Genomic DNA, 17687 nt, shown 5'->3' with positions numbered 1-17687 from the left:
AGAGACCTCCAAAGAAGGTGAGGAAGCTTGCCTCCATTGGCAGGACTGGACAACCCGGCCAATGAAAAGTCCCTGGTACCCTCGAGAAGAGGAAAGCCCAGGTGGAGTCTGATGAGACCAACTTCTTTCAGAAGCCTACACGGACCGGATGTCAACAGTTCGCTCTGAATCCTATATGGAGTATTCCAACGGAGCCAGCTAAAAATTGCTGCTTAGTTATTCTGCCCTGTGATTTTATGCAAAAATAGGCAATATGGTTTAAAAGTAGATTTGGTTTGCAAACTTTTGCTATGCTGTTTAAAAAATTTGGGATCAAGGTTGAGAGAATTTGTCTTTACATAAGCTGAACCATTTTAAGATTTTTTTTCCTGTGATTTTGACATATCTGCTGTCTTGTTCTGGCTAATGCCTCCAGATGTTTTCGTTTGGCTGGGACTGATGAACTGTTTTTCCAGGAATGGGGGACTTTTGCTTTCCACAATGGACACTACCTGGAGGGATTCGTTTTCTTTCAGACTGGAACCCTGGAAAAATTTTCATCTGAGACTGTATCCCAGAATCCATATGTTTGATCTTCATCACCATGGAAATGGTGGCAAAAAGTGAAAGGGGGGAATTGTTAGGGGGAAAGGATGTCCTGAGATAATCTCATACAGGCTTTGTGGACTCCACCCCCACTCCAGACTAAAGCCATCAGGACATTGGGAAAGACAAATCCCATCACCACCAAGGGGAGGGTGGCTGGGACCTGAGGGTGGAGTTGGGCAGCCAGGTTGGATATAAAAACCAAACACGTGGGCCTTGCTCGCTCTCTGGCTCGCGATCGCTCGCCTCCTGGCTTCACCGCTCCTGGCTGGCGGCCAGCTCTCAGAGCGCCATTTTGGGATTCCTGATCGGTGGATCGGGTAGGACTCATTTAAAACTTTGTCTCCCACTTTTCTCCCAGAGCTGTACATTTCCTCATTTCCCTTTTCCCTTGTAAATAAACCTTTTATTAACCTTTCACGTGTGCCTGCAGTAGAGCATTGATAAGTCCTTTTAAGCGCGCGGGTGAGGACCCACAGTCAGGCACCCCGTTTTGTATCGGGGTTGCTCTACAACAAGAAGACAGATTATGGGGAGCTGGGGGTGGCCTCTGGAGAGGCCAGGAGGAAGTGACGTGATATTTGTGCACAACCCAGGTGGCGCTTTCGGGAAATTAGAAATGAAGCCTGGTGAGGAAGGAAGGGGCCTCCCGGAACCCCTCAGCTGGCTTCTAATGCTTCTCACTCCTAGGGGAGAATCCAAGGACCAGAGACCCAGGGATTTTGGGAGAGGCCTGTTTGGGGCTGTGGGGAAGGAGGTATAAGGTGGTTATCCCAATGGCAGGTAGGGGTCTGAATCCCCCCTTTTCAGGAAATTTCCCACTCTTCTCCCTTTAAGCTCAGGCACCCTGAGAACCTAAGGCTGAGGAGGCTCAGGTGGGGCCTACTCGGCCTGGGATTTGCAGCTGGGGAGGAGCAGCCCTTCCCAAGCCAGCACCGGGGGCTGTGCCCAGGAACTGCATGGAATAAGTAGTTGCAGTGTACGGTCCCCAAGTCAAGCCCCAGGGTACCCTACCCTGAATCAGGCCCCATCTGCCTCTGGCCCAGTACCTAGACTGCCGCCCCAAGAAGTGCCATGTGTGACCTAAGGGACTCCTTCTTAAGCAACTGTGCCCCCAAGCTCCATAGTTTACAGATTACTAAATGCAAACTAGACTGGGGAAGGTCAAGGTCCAAGCTCCCTGTGGCATTGCACTCAGAAAAGGTCCCAGGAGGAGATTTGGGCTCTGGGAAAAGGGTCAAAGTTCAAGAAGGAGCAGCAGCCTGGGCCCTGGGAAGGGTAGGGCCCCCAGAGCTGGGGATTCTTCCCTCATATCCCCACAGTGGTTTCTTTTGAATCAGCTACTTGACTTGTGCAATTGTGGCAGATGCGCCCCCTTGGGGTCTTTACTATTTTTGTCTCTTCCTAGCAGCAGTCATGTGTTCCCCTTGGCTCGACTTCCAGGGGATCCTGCAGAGCTTGCCCTGTGACACACCCGAGTCCAGCATCCATGGTACCCAAATAAGCCCTTGTCACCGGCTCAGTCTCTCTCCTTGGCCCACCATACTCCACAGGCCCTTCATCCAGGCTTGTACTTCTTGCCAGACAACTATGAACTGGAACGGAGCCAGGGATACAGCAAGGAGCAGGACTTGGTTCCAGCTCTCAAGTTGCCCACTGCATCCAAGGGAAGGGTGGCCCGAATGCCAGGGGTGGTGGTCATGGGGGCACATGGCCCTTTGTAAAGGGAGCCCTCTGATGGCCACACACCCCAGTCTTTCCCCACCTTGGTCCTCACGGAGAACTAAACCACTTTATATGGCAGAGAAAAGCTAAAATGCCCCCAAAGCCCTAGTGTGAGCTATTTTGGGGGTCACAAGCAATAAGCTAGGTATCTTCTCAAGATATCATAGTTTTAAAGTAGATACTATTTTGGGTGCCTGATCCCTACATTCCTTTATGCTACAATGATTGGTGGGGACCAGGAAAAATCTTGGGGCTGTGTGTTTAAAGCAGGGAGTACTCCTTAAATTCTGGGGATTGTAGCCTTATAAGGGGGTCTGGGCGTGCCATATGGGTTTATCAGGGATGAGAGTCAGATGCTTGTTGAGGCCAGCACAAGACTGTGGAAAAGGGAGCAGTGTCACCCCAAATAGCTAGGTGTTGGAAATGTGGAAGGTGGGCACTCACAGGAGTGGGATTGTGTCTGAAGCTGCCTCCTTGGTGTCCCCAGTCATAGGGCAGGGGCCAGGCGCTGGTCCCAAGCAGGTGACAGCACAGATGACAATGTGGGAGGCATAGGAGGCTTCCAGAGGAGGTCAGGAAGAAGTGGGGAAGCACCAGGAGGGTGCTTTCTCAAAATAAGAAATGCCTCCGTGAAAAAAACTTGTGTGGCTTATATTCAAACACATTTAAAAAATAAAGGGACATTGAGAGGAAGAAAGGTGCCCACAACCCTTTGCCCCTGAGCTTGAAGGATGGATGGGCGGAGGTGGGCTGTGACTTTCTTGAGGCCTCCACATTTTGCCCAGTCCCCAGTCCAGTCCTTGAGGAGGAAAGCAAAGGAGGGGCACTGGATCTGACTCAAACACCCAGAGGACATGGGTCTCTGGAGAGACAGGGATACAAATTCCATGGTTACACCTACAGACAAAGGGAAAGGAAAGCACCGTGGAGAGAGGAGAAACCCGCACACGAGAGGGAGATACAGTCCAAAGGCCAAGACAGTGAAGGTGTGAACCGGGCCCCCAATACCGAGTGCCCTGGTCATAGAGGGGGAAAGACAGGGACAGACACTGAAATGGAAACAGCTGGCTACACTGTGCCCCAGGATGCCCATGTCCCAGGACTGGCTGCCCTTGTGCATTTCATGGTTCAAAGAGATAAAGAGTGAGAAATGAGCATCTTTCAGGGAATCATGGAAAAGGGCTGGGAATCTGCAAGATTCTGGTGATTCAGAGATAGGCTCGGTACTTGCTTCTTATTTAGTGGCTCATCTCTCTGATGACTAATTGTCCTGCTATCTCTGACCTAAGACTGAGAACAGGACAAAAGAAACAGCAGATCACTGCCCTTTGAGTGGAACTAGGCACCACGTCTCCCAGGTAGCCATGGCCCCTGCACCCCACGCCAGGGGTCCTATGTGGAAGAAGTCTGTTGTGGATGGAACTTAAGAGTCGCCCTGCCCTCGCTACTGCTTGCTGGAGCTGCCCTTCTGGAGCCAGAGACCCACAGACCTGTGCCCCAGGCTCCTGGGCACCTTTGGTAAAGCTCATCTCCAGCTTGGCCAAGCCTGGTGGCACCTCCAGACCTGGTGAAATCCTTGCCGGGCCAGTCCTAAGCTGTATGGGAGACGCCTCGCTTTCCTCCCTCGATCCTTCCTCCTCCTAACTGGCTCTTCTTTCCAAAGAGTCCTAAGGAAGTGTGTTTGCTTTCTTCCTCCCACCCCAAGCTCTTTTCTCAATATCCTGCATAAATAATGTTAAGTCCCCTGCTCCTCAGAAGCAGGAGGGTGGTGGCATTTGAATGGAGTTTTTCTGCAGAGAACATTTCATCTGAACCCCAAATGGTGGAGATATAGGTCAAGGATGGATACCTTTAGCTGGTGGCTGGTTATTTGCAAAAGAACCATGTTCTGGTCTGGCTTCCATGGAAACCAAGCTTAAAGCCCTCCCATTTTACTCTCCTTCCAGAAACCTAGGCAGCCTCAAGAGGCCAAGAACTAGTGAAAGCTTTGAGTCACAGGCACAGGTCCCCAGGGGGAGGGAGTGGATTAGTTAGAAAATGCCCAGTTCACAAATAAATAAGCAAGGTGTCCTGACCTGAGGTCTTGAGACTAAGCCACAGTTCAATCTGATTCTAGTAAAGCTAGATTCTGATTCTAGTAAAGCGAGGCGTCTCCCATACAGCTTAGGACTGGCCTGGCAAGGATTTCACCAGGTCTGGAGGTGCCACCAGGCTTGGCCAAGCTGGAGATGAGCTTTACCAATTTTTCAAAACAGGTAATCTCTAAAAGTCCTGTTCCTCTCGCACATTCAATATAGAGCTCATGGATCTGTTTGCTGAAATTTAGAAGAGGATCCAAGTCCTTGGCCTTCATCCCACTCCATCTGAGGAGGGGAAACAGAGAGCCATGGCACAGTCCTAGTGAGTCTTAGGGCAAGTTGGGGTTAATTAGCTTCAGGGACAGTGCAAGCAGGGGCTTGGGGAGATTTAGAGGTTTTTGAGATAAAAGAAACAAAAGGAATAAGGGAAGCTCCTGAGATAAGGGCAGAGACTTCCAAAGGGTCACAGTCAGAATGTCAGAATGTCAGAAAGTCCTATCACTGATTCCTCACTTTTCTGTCATCCTTGGATTCAGAAGGTTCTCCAGATGACCAAGCTGTGGCCCTTGTAACCTGGACATCCAGGAGATCCGATGGTGTAGACAAGGCGTTCTGCTAAGCCGGCTCTGAGGTGGGAGTCATGGAGGCCTGATGATCTAAAAAAGGACTTTTACCTGCTTGGTCCTCCAGGGTAGCTCCAGAGATGAGGGCAACAACTTCCAAAGGGAGTTCATCAGACACCCCAGGACCAGGTACAGGTATGTTCTGGGACAAGGGCAATAAAGAAAAAGAACTCTAAGGGCTGGGGCACAGAGACTTAATTCTGGGCACAGAGACATAAATTAAGGCAGAGTGAGTGAGACTACTGAGGACTAACCAGTCCCACAGAGACTGGTGGGCTTTAGAATAACCAGGGAGGGAAGGTCTGTGTTCCCTGAGACATGACTCCACTTTGCCTTCCTTGACCCTCCCTGGCCTGGTTTCATGGGCCTGGGAGTCCCACTTTATTTCTGTTCCTTTTCTTCTTAATAAACTTTTTTCTTTCTCTAAACAAATCTGCCTCTTCTTTCTTGTCTGAGCATCAGCAAAGTTCCTGAGGCAGCTTCATGAGACACCAATCCCTGGTGGTCTAGTGACTGGGGCTCAGGGCTGACCCTGCAGCCTGGGATCTGTTTCTGGCTGGAAGACTAGGCCTGAAAGCCTAAAATTAGCACCCTGTGTTCTGGGCACCAGAGCGCCTGCCAGGCTCTAACATATAAGAACCCCAGGTTCACCTAGTCAGCCGTAACAGATGACGAGACCTAGCAACCCAACCCCTTTAATGGAAATGCATCCCAGAGGGGCCCTGATCTTTCCTCTGACCAGACCAGGGACAATGAGGCAGGGGCTCAGTCCAGGGCGGAAGAAGGGGCTTCTCAGGGCCCAGGTGTGGGAGACAGTATTTATTGACTGCATCAGAAGCTCTCCGGTGTTTCTAGGAAGCAAGGAATGGCGCGAGCGGGGTGGGTCAGGAGCTGCACCTGAAGCTGGGCCCCTAGAAGACTGCCTGTCCCATTCCTGGTAGCTTTGGTGCAGCCATGTCAGAAACAAAGGGGCAGCAACCCGGCTAGTGAGTCTCCACAGCCAGGCCAGGGGATCCAGGAGGTAACAGAGTCTCTATGGCCTTGCCTTTGCTTGCAGTCCCAATTTTGTCACCCTGGAAGCAATTTTTCCTTTCTTTTTTTTAAAAACAGATCAACAGAAATGTAGAATATACATCCTGGAACAAGAAAAGTGAGGAAGGAAATAGTGAAGGGCAGACATGTGGAGAAAAGAGCGCAGAGGGCACAGGACCTGAGAAGGCTGAGCAGTTCCCAATGCTGGGGGAGCCAAGGAGCCTCAGGGAGCTCATGCCAGGCTCCAGCCTTGCTTTAGATAGAGAGCTGGGGCAGGCACAGAGGGCAGGGCACGGCTAGGCCCCCCAGAGAGATGTCTGAGCTGCCTCCTGAGTCTCAGCATAAGTTTCTGAGAAAGAAGAAAATACCCTGAGCCTGCTTAGTCTGCCAGAGAAGGGAGGGTAGAAACAGAGTGCCTCACAAAGGCGAGGGGCTGACTGGCTACTAGATTCCAAATGTAACAAGGTGGTCCCAGGAAAGAGGAGGTTCCAATGCTCTACCAACAATTCCTCTTTTACATTGTCCTTTACTGTGCAAGGGTTTATTTCCACCACCAGCACCCTTATCCTGGTCCTTGGTTTTGACGGTACCCACTTCATTCCTAGCAGATGCCTTTGGGCTGGCTTTTCCATCAAGGCTCTGCTCCCACTAGCCTTGTTCAGCCACCCTCCTGCAACTCTGGATTCCTACATCTCCAGCTAATGGGAACTTTTGAATGTCCATTGTGAAGGTGTTATAGGACAGGGAGAGGGGCAGCCCAAACCCCGCAAACCTGCCTATTCTAAATGGGTTCTGCCATCTGCCGCATCAACACAAAACATATGAGACTTTAATGGGAAGGAACTTTCATAAAACTAGGAAACAATACAGGTAAGGCAAAGAGTCTAGTTTCTAAGTGAAGCACCCAAAGTTACCCGTCCCCTCGTGGGTAAAAGTCCATCCATATGGGATCGGCCCAGAACAAGGCCCCAAATCCTGCCACAAGTCTAAACCATCTTCCAGTGGGGACCCACAGAAAAGGGTCAGAAACTACCAGACAAACCCGGAAGGAAAAGAGCAAAATCAACAGCAAGATAAAAGCTGCCATTGTCACCGCCCCATGGGTCTCACCCACATCTGTGTCACCCAGTCCATGACCAAAAGACAAGCGCAGTTTCTTCACGTGTCTCTAGGCTCCATGCGCCTCCTCCAGGTCTCCTGGCTCCATCCTGCTTCCTTCCTTCCTCAGTCTCCTCTGCAGCTTCTCCTCTCCCTGCTCAGCTCCACCCTCCCTTGGGTGGGGCAGGGAACCTCCCCCTTTCCTGGGGACCACCCTGTTACAATGGGAGCGTTTGTGGACTCTGTACTTTTCCACAAAACCTATGGCCACGCAATTTTGAACATAACTGATATCAGAAACTAAGCACAGACATTTAATGCGTACATTATTTTTAGCCAAGGACAAAAGGGATTTGGCAAGAGCCAATCTAAAAGCAGGGCCTCAATTTTCCATCTGCTGCGTTTGGGGTTGGTCTCAACTCATAATAAATAGTCTTAATCCATGATAAATTCTATGAACATGAAACATGCTGTTCTGTAGGGCTCTTCAAGGCTCAGACTTAGTGGTCGAGGACCTGCGCAGTCTCGGCAACTATTGAGAGAAGCTTCCTCAGCTTTAGGGTTCATGGTTCAGTATTCATGTAGCCTTTTTCTCCTCTTTCCCTTCAGACTCTCTCATCCTGCCTTCAGATAAGTTGGCTCTCCCCCTGACTAATGCAATAGAGATATAAAAATACTTTAGGATTATTATTCCTCTGATTACGTAATATCTATCATTTTTACAAACATTTATTGAGCTTTAATTTATGCCAGAATTCTGGAAGTATTGAAAATTCAAAATCAAGTGAGAGTGGGGTTTCCCCCTCTTTACCCCCCACCGACCCCGCCCCCAGAAAGCTATTATTGAGAAGGGAGGATGTCACAAGGGAGCTGGGTCAGGTGGGCGGGGCAGAGGATCCTCTGAAGACTTACCCTTTGGGCATTTACAAATACTGGGGTTCCAAGAAAAGACAAAGGGTGATTTCTTGCTGTTCCCAGTTGGAGAATGAAACAAGTCAGATGCTGAGGATGATGAGTGAGGAGGGCAGTTACCTGAGTGGTCATTCTTCTCAGAGCTAATAGCTGAAGGGATGGAGAGAGAAGAAATGACAGGGGCCAGGGCAGCTACGGAAGAGTGTGGGGATGGGCTGTCCAGACAGTTCTCCAGGGCGCCGTGATTCTGATTGTCACCTCTTGGGTGGTAAAAGGTGCTCTACCTCTTTCCTCTGAATCCTCAACGGCCCTGAGGCTGATTCAGGTTTCAGCCATCACATTTGTCTAAACCACAGATTTGATGGTCAAGATAAAAGACAATGAGATCCTGACTCTGGCAAACTAGGGAGGAATAAGTAGACACACGCTGATACAAAATTATGTCTAGAAAGAGAAATGTAGAGGTTTAGTGGCCAACATATAATAGAGATTTGAAGAAAACTAAAAATGGGGGAGTGGGAAGCAAGGGACAGATATGTGTCAGAAGGGAATGTACAAGAAGGGAGAATCATAGGCAAATGGAGGCACTGGGACAGCAGGTGGGAGCTACATGGGAACTCTCAGCCACACCAAGGCTTCCTTCCCCTGCCAGCTTTGTTTCACAGTTCCTGAAAAGGTGAAAGGGATGTGGTTTGGGGAAGAGGAGCTATCACAGACCATGAGAGGAGCAGCTGAGGGTCCCAGCAGCTGTACTGCCTCTTATTCTTGGGGAACCTTTGGGAAGCTGGCAGCCAGAAATTCACCCTGTCCTCTCTCGGGGGGCTGCTGCGCAAGGCAGTGGGGTGAGGCATGACAGACAGGTTCTGGGGTCCTGGGTGTGAATGCTGGACCTCAGTCTCACTCCTTACCTCATTTTGGGCTATAAATTTCAGGGTCTCTGCCTTACTGAGGTCAAAGCTCAAACTCTTTATATAAATGCAAACCAGGACATTAAAAAGGACTCACATTATCATTGAGGTTCTCAAAGGCCCCAGAGGTGCTATTTTTATTTTAAAGTTCTTGAAGTGGTGTGGCCTTTCCTTCCCTACATTGAGGAGAAAAAAAGGACGTTCCCCATCACCCAGGACCACATGGGGCTCTGGACTTGTGTCCCTGGGAGCATGCAATGCGCTGTGTTTTGGTGCCAACCCACGGGCAACACCACTTTGGGGGCTGGGGCAGTGGCACACTCAGCTGCCTTGGGTGGGGCCGCAGCAGTGGGCCCAGCTGCCTGGTTGTGCTGTGGTGACCAGATTTTCCGGTGAGGCGTGAAGCTGGCTGGAAGTCATTTTAAATCCTGTCCAGGAGTTTCCTGGCAGTCTGTGTGTGGGGAGGGGAGTTGGACTGAAAAGGAAGAGGCCACCGCTGGCCTGAGGAGATGCTTTGCTCTTGACTGGAGGGACACTCACATAGATGTGGTCAGTGGGGAAATCTGAGGGACACTCAAGAGCACCCCAAGAAGAGTCAGCCCTGAACATGCACTGAGGTCAGAGCTCCCCTCTGCCAGGTCCCCGTCCTAGACGCTAGGGTGGAAGCAAGGCCAGGAGGGTGAGCATATGAGGAAAAGCTCAAGGCTGGGCATTTGAGAGAAGCTGACCACACCCACTTTGAGGTGGGTCAGGGAGTTTAAATGAAGTTCTCTGACTACCAGTATTAGGCGTTTTAGTTGCTGAAATGAATGTGTCTAACTTCTAAAACTGGAGGCTTTGGTGATTACTTGAGATTTTCTGAAAAAAAAATAATGGAGCCTGCCTGAGCTTTCACCAAAAAAAAATGGAGGGCAGGAAGTAGCCTCAGAGCACAGATATGCATTGGTAGTTCCTTTTGAATGGCTGGGTGGTGGAGGAGGCGAAATGGGCTTCCCACACCCCTCCCTTTCCCCTCACAGCCTTCCCTGCAGACAGGTCCTGCAGGACTGTCCAGCTAGGCTGAATCCCTTTGGATGTTCTGAAATGATGCTGGTTTCTCCAGCTGTGCGGCCCTGCTGCATGTTCTGACTGCCAGAGTATGCATCTTCCCGCTGTTCCCCTCACCCCAAGATCCTTCGATTTGTCTTCTGAATGTCTCTGGACTCTCCCCAGACTAGGAAGGGGGCTCACCCCAAAGACTCCTATGCCCCCCATTTATCTCTGAGGCTCAGATGTCAGTGCATCATTGCCTGCTTACTTGTCTTTGGTCTATCCAAAATAAATAAAAACACTGTAAATTCCTTGAGGGCAAGGATTCCATCTTGTTTACTCATTTTCAGGCATTAGAGAACTTCTTGGTACATTGTAGATGCTCAGTTATGTTTGCTGAATCAATACATGAGCACAATCACTCTTCCCTTCTTTTTTTGACACGTTGGATATAGACATGTCTGTTTACTCTCTGAGGCAACCACCAAGATTGCTGTTTCGGTGTATGTGATTTGAAAGTCACTTATCTTGACTTAAAGAGGGAATACATTTTGGGGAATTAAAAACGGAAAAAGGATTATAGAGAAAGAATTGATCTTTTTCTGAGGCTTTGGTAAAGATAAAGCATAAGGAAGTGAGATACCAAAGAGTTGTGTTGTGAGAGGAGAGTTGCCGAATCTTAGGGCTGCTGGCATGTGAAGCCAAGGGGTGGATCTGGGCAGAGATGTTTAGCAAGTTTCAAATATGGAAACAAATAGGTTTACATATTTCCCCCACTCCATGTCCAGAATATGAGGCAATACTAAGTATCTAACACTTTACTGAGGGGAGAGAAGGTGGATTATTTGTAAAAGAGAGGGACTTAGGTGGGCTTTCCCAAAATAGGGAAGATTTTATAATTTATTTTAAAAAATGAGTCATGATGATCATGACTCATCATCCTAATAATGCCCCAGGGTAACGGCCAGACCCCATGGGGCAACTTCAGGATGTGCCCTTGGAAAGCAACCCTCAGGAGCTCAATTCCCTGACCCCTGTGCCTCCCAGCCCTAAAAGGGCTGCCCCTTAGGATATTAGAACACTGAGACCCCAAGACCAGAGTTTGTCAGGGCAGTCTCTGGGACATTCACACAAGAGGAACATGGGAAAGATAGAACCCCCAAATCAGTGGTGATAAATGTAGGTAAAAGAAATGGTAACTCAGGGAAATTTTCATTAATGATAAAAAAAGTAAAGTTACATCCTTCATGCTTATCAGTAACGCCCTCCACAGGGCTAATTTGGGGCAAGCCCCTAGACAGCCACCCTCTGTTTCTGCTGTACACCAAGCTAGCTGGGAGCTTGACCCCTGCACCAGGGGCTGCAACCCCTTGCCAGGGAAGAGGGCTCAGTGCTCGCTCTCCATGACTAGAGGTCAGGGCTCTCCCAGACTAATCCCAGAAAGGTTGTGTTCTCCCAGGACCTCCCTCCATGCGTACACATCTATGAATATAAATTAATGTATTTTGCTGCAATACAGTTCCACCACAATGTCACTAAACAAAAACTGGCAACCCTAAGCAAAACAAACCCAGGATATTGTACTACAGAATTTGTGCTACTGGATGGGGGAGTAGGAGTGGTTGCACACAACAGGGAGGGGGCCCAGGGGTCTGGGAAAAAGACATGGATGCATTGGTGTGGGTGTGTGAGGGAACATACATCTGATGAAGTGTGAACCGATGTTCCAAGTCATACACAAAGGCTTGTGAACCCGTTCCTTTTGTGGAGAAACCAAAGCTGAATTGCCCACATCATTCACCTCTTAGCAGTATTTGTCTGATAAGGGTGAGATTTTACTTGCCTTGGTCTGAACACTACTCATCCTGTTTGATTTGCAGAAAAGCAATGACTGCTAATAGTTCTTCGATCTGAAAGGAAGAATTACAGATTTTACCTTGTGACATCACCATGTGTTTCAAATTGCTTGTCCTCTACTTTCGCTGAAAGTCTAGCACTACCTTTTGTACTGGCTAGACACTGAGATCCTGCATATCCCCCTCCCTTCCTTCCTTGGCATGACAGAAATCCTATCTTTAAAAAAAGGAAATTTACCCACATATGCTTTATAATAAATGGACTCAGAAAGGTGAACTGGCCGGGGCCAGGCTACCTAGATCATTCTCTTCCTTCTTTTTATCATTGTCCTTCTTTTCATCCTTTTTGTTCTTTTTACTTTGATAGTCAAGTATTATTTTTCAACTGCTATATAATACTTGCTATATAATACTTATGTGAATGTTGCGAGCCAGCCACAGCAGAATGGGTGTCAGGGCTTCCTGAAGGATGGGACTGTGTCAGCTCCATTGCAGAATGATGGGGAGGGGGAGTGAGGAGATGCAGACACCTGATCAGGGTGCAGACATCATCCTGCTGAGGGTCTCAGCAGCTCTTTATTTATGCATTTCAAGAAAACCTTGGGAGTGCATAAGCATATGCATTAAGGCAGGAAGACAACAATTACCACATCTTTCTCATATGAGGCAGGGAAACCACTCATGGCCTCTACTGTAACACACCAGGAGCCGTCAGGCTTCTTGGCCTTCCCTGGCTGTAGTCTCGGCTACAAGCCACACACCACATCCACCCCCAGGATGCACTCACTCTGGGATTGGCGATTCTATTCTACTGTTGGGGGTAATCGCCAACCCTCACGGTTTCTGTCTGAGGTCGCTCCAACACTCGGCTTTCATAGCCACCAATGTAACTCACAGACCCCTGCACTCAGGCCAGCCCACTGCACAAGCGCATGGATCAGGGATCCAAACTCTACATGCGGCCTATCTTGGGCCTCTCTTCAGCTTGGGCTCCACCCCAAGCCACGTTCCCCACCCTTCCCCCAAGAACGGGTTCCTCAGCAATTCACCCTCAGGCAAGAACGAGCAGTGCATCATCCACAGGTGATTTTAAGAGACTCACTTGTCTTCAGCATACTCAGGCTGCTTAACAGCCGCTCAGGGCTTTTCAACTTAGCACCAGCTTTTGCTTCTCAAATTTGGCTTTTTTCCTCTGCCTAGCTGCTGGGCATGCACAGGCTGCTTTTGGCCATTGACACCCACTGGCCACCCCCAGATTCCCAAAAAAAAATAACATGCCAAGGTCCTCCGCCTTCTGCCGGGATTGTCAGTCCAAGTCCATTAGTCCCAAGTTCATAGGCTTCTTCCTTGTGTCAGCACTGGTGAGCTCTGAATCATGATCCTCTTTCTTTCTCCAATGATTCTGCTGCCTCAGTGGCCTTGGGCTGGTCCTCTCGGGTGTCTCCTGCAGGTGAGGTCTTGTCCCGCAGCTCCCGGATCTTGTCCATCTCCTGTGCCACCATGATGCTTCCAGCATTGTCACAAGCAGTCTGTTACTCTTTAGTCCCTCCAGGTCTTCAGAGTTCCATACCCGTCTATATGGATATCTTGCTGACTTATGCCAATTGTATCTGGATCGGCACCATGTTGTAGGAGAAAACATACATATTCCTCCTCCTGGCTTTGCATATCGTCTTCAGTATGAATGTATGCATGCATACATATGAGAGATGATGTAGATAATAAAATGTTTTGTGGCTTCAGAAATGCAAAGTAGGGCATCCCCTGTGGCAGAGCAGTTGAGCCCTGGGGTGGGAAGCTGGCACAGCCTCTGTAGCACTGGTTCCATCCCTGGCCGCCTGGCAAGAGTCTCACATGTCTCCCCGACCTCTCCAGTCACCCCTTGATCCCCTCAGCACTGTACTTTGTCAATCTGCGTGTTGTACTCTCCACTCTGACTCTGGTGAATTCTCTCACCCACCCTCCCGTGCTTCTGACTGTACCCAATGCTTGTATAAAAAACAAACAAAAAAAGCAGTTCATATATTTTGTGAATAATATTACTGGGTCTATACCTTGTTTCATGCTTCAATATTTGCTTTGTGTAAAATTAGCTTAGTTTTTATCCACTGATTCTCATTATCCACTGCATAGTGGAGGGCAGAGTTGCCACTTATATCCAAAGTATCTGGATAGGCACCATGTTCTAGGAGAAAACATACATATTCCTCCTTCTGGCTTTGTGCATTGTCTTCAGTATGAATGTATGCATGCAGTCATATGAGAGAGATGCAGATAATCAAATGTTTTGTGGCTTAAGAAATGCAGTTTGGGCCTCCCTGGTGGCACAGCATTTGAGTACTGGGTTGCAAAGCTGCCCGCAAACTCTGCATCGCAGGTTCCATTCCCGGCGTATGGGAGAGGGTCCCACATGGCACACAGACCTCTCCTTCCACCAGCTGCTCCCCTCAGTAGTGTATTGTGTGAGTCAGCCTGTTCTGTTCTCCACTCTGATGCTAGTGAATTCTCTCACCCTCCCATGCTTTTGACTGTACCCAGTGCTATATATATATATATATATATATATATATATATATATATATATATATATATAAAGCAGTTCATAATTTTGTGAATAATGTTACTGGGTCCTTACCTTGTTTCGTGCTTCAATATTTGCTTTGTGTAAAAGCAGCTTAGATGTTATCAACTTACTCTCGTTATCAACTTCATAGTGGGGACCAGAGTTGCCACTGATGTCCTAAATATCTGAATTGGCACCATGTTCTAGCAGAAAACATACATATTCCTCCTTCTGGCTTTGTGTATAGTCTTCACTATGAATGTATGCATGCATACAAATAAAAGAGATGTAGATAATAAATGTTTTGTGGCAAAAGAAATGCAATTCAGGACCTCCCCGTTGGTACAGTCGTTGAGTGCTGTGGTTCAAAGCTGGCGCAACCTCTGGAGCGCTGGTTCAATCCCCAGCCTCCAAGCGAGGGTCCCACATGTCGCCAGACCTCTCCTGCAGCCCGCTGCTCCCCACTGCAGTGTAATTTGTCAGTCTGCCTGTTCAGCTCTCTGCTCTGGCTCTGGTGAATTCTCTCACCCTCCCGTGCTTCTGACTGTACACAGTGCTTATATTAAAAAAAAAAATGCGGGTCATATATTTGTAAATAGTGTTACTTGGTCTATACCTTGTTTTGTGCTTCCATATTCGTTTTGTGTAAAAGTAGCTTAGTTATTATCAACTGATTTCGTTATCACTGCATAGTGGGGCACAGAGTTGCCACTGATGTCCAAAATATCTGGATTGACACCATGTTGTAGCAGAAAACGTACATATTCCTCCTTCTGGCTTTGTGTTTGTCTTCACTATGAATGTATGGATGCATACATATTAGAGAGATGTAGATAATAAAATGTTTTGTGGCTTAAGAAATGCAATTGAGGGCCTCCCCGGTGGCACAACAGTTGAGCGTGGGGTGCGAAGCTGGCACAGCCTCTGGAGCACCTGTCCGATCCCTGGCCGCTGTGGGAGGGTCCCACATGGTGCACAGACCTTTCTTGCCGCTAGCTGCTCCCCTCGGCAGTGTTTTTTGTCAGTCTGCCATTCTGCTGTCTGCTCTGGCCCTGGTGAATTCTCTCACCCTCCTGCGCTTCTGATTGTACTCCATGCTTCTATAAAAAAAAATGCAGTTCATATATTTTTATATTTATGTTACTTGGTCTATACCTTGTTTCATGCTTCAATATCTACTTTGTGTAGAAGCAGCTTTGTTATTATCGAATGATTCACTTTATCAACTGCATAGTGGAGCGCAGATTTGCCACTGATGTCAAAATATCTGGATTGGCACTTATTCTAGCAGAAAATGAGGCAGTTAATGTACAGAGAAACTTTCAAATTCTTATGAACCACAGTCAAACTGAAATCAAACATAAAGTAATGCAAGTATCTCAAAGTAAACTTCTGGTTATCAAGCAATATATTAATTTCTAAGATCTGATTAAACACTGATTTTGAAGAAATTTAAATGTGTTGATTTCATTGCATCTAATTCAATTACATCAGTGATTTTTGAAAATGAAAGACCCAGGACTTATATTTTTAAATTTCTATCTACTTTGTAAGCACAAGTAATTGACTTTTACTTAGCATGTATAAATAAGTCAGTTGAATGACTAAGAATTTTGTCAAAGTATAAATTAAAATTGCATCAGAGATTTGAAACAAGGTGATATAAAATTGTCAAAGGTAATATAACTAACCTAGTTAAGTGTCTATGCTTGTTTTTAAGGCCATGGGTTGAAGGTAGGAAAACTTGTTGAATTTTGTCTTGTTGTAAGATAACTGTCAAGCAGAAAACAATTATTAAGACTATTGAGTGGACTTGTTGCACAAGATAGCAGTTTGCGTGCCTCGAGGAGGAGCGCTGAATACATGTTTGTGATGTGTCTCCTCCTCAAGACGTTCGATATTGACTTCTGTTAGCTTCTCAATGGTCATGTGAAGATTGCCAAACCCAACCTTAATATTTCATTTTTGCTTAAATAATTTGCACTTTAAAACAAATGTTGCCATAACATGAATTTCCCATAAAACAATGTTTTAACACTCAAATGTGTTGGTGCATACATACTGTTTACAATTAGGGGATTAAAATTGTGGTAAAGAAGCCCACCCATGTTCTGGGTTTATAATAAGTAATTCAAGCAGTGGGCAGCAGAGGGCGGGCAGTGACGGAGGGGGCTTTAGGGATATTGTCAGCATTTCCTTTCACTATCCTTACACATTTCACTCATTACCTCTGAGAGTTAAACATTTGGTGCTGAAGATTAACTTAGAACAACTTCTAGGGGAGAACAGGACAGCTGCCTGGTGGGTGACTAAGAGAACTAAACAGCTTCAGGAAAAGAAAGCCTTAACACTGTTACAAAGGCACTGGTGTTGAGATCTACCTGTTGGGCTTCCACACACCTCTCAAGCAGAAGAGAGGCCCAATATTTATTTGTAGTCAGTCTGTAAATGATACTACCCTTCACATCCTGCAGCTTTCCTCATTTCACGTGTATGCCTTTCTGGAGAGCAGAAAATCTAAAACTGAGAAGGATAGTTTGTCTCAGGGTGCCCTCCAGCGATAGTGTCAAAGATCACGTCAAGAAAATGAATTCACCAGTAGCCAAACTGTGCCAAGTGTAGTGACACTTGAAGACCACTTCAATTGAAATTGTAATCTTCAAAAAAATAAACTATTAATATTTCTACTGGGAGAATTATGACAAGCAATTTTTATAACAATAACACTATTTAAGTTGTAAAGTTTCAAATATCCTTATCTTAAAATATAGTACATCCCGCTTAACTAGATGAAATTATTTAGGCATAAAATTAAGTCGTAAATCAACAAAGAGAGGAGATTCAAACTGTCCTGGATAACATTTTAAAGATATATTCTGGTGGGCCTCCCCGGTGGCGCAGCGGTTTGAGCGCTAGGTTGCGAAGTTGCCCGAAGCCTCCACGGCGCTGGTTCGATTCCCCGGCTGCTCCCCGGCCACCGGAGGAGGGTCAAACATGGCGCGCAGACCTCTCCTGCCACCGCTGCTCCCCTCAGCAGTGTACTTCGGTCCTTCTGCCTGCTCTGCTCCCCGCTCTGGCTCTGGTGAATTTTCTCACCCTCCCGCACTTCTGGACTATACACCTGTGCTTCTCTAAATAAATAAATAAATAAATAAATAAATAACATAATAAATGAATAAATAATAAATCTTAAAAAAAATGTAAACAATTACTAAAAAAAAAAATATTCACTGGGCCTCCCTGGTGGCACAAGGGGTTGGGCATCACACTGTGAAGCA

Source organism: Talpa occidentalis, unplaced genomic scaffold (genome assembly GCF_014898055.3).
Source record: "Talpa occidentalis isolate TD23 unplaced genomic scaffold, MPIMG_talOcc4v2.1 talOcc4.14, whole genome shotgun sequence".
Taxonomy (NCBI): domain Eukaryota; kingdom Metazoa; phylum Chordata; class Mammalia; order Eulipotyphla; family Talpidae; genus Talpa; species Talpa occidentalis.
This window is presented reverse-complemented; position numbering follows the sequence as displayed.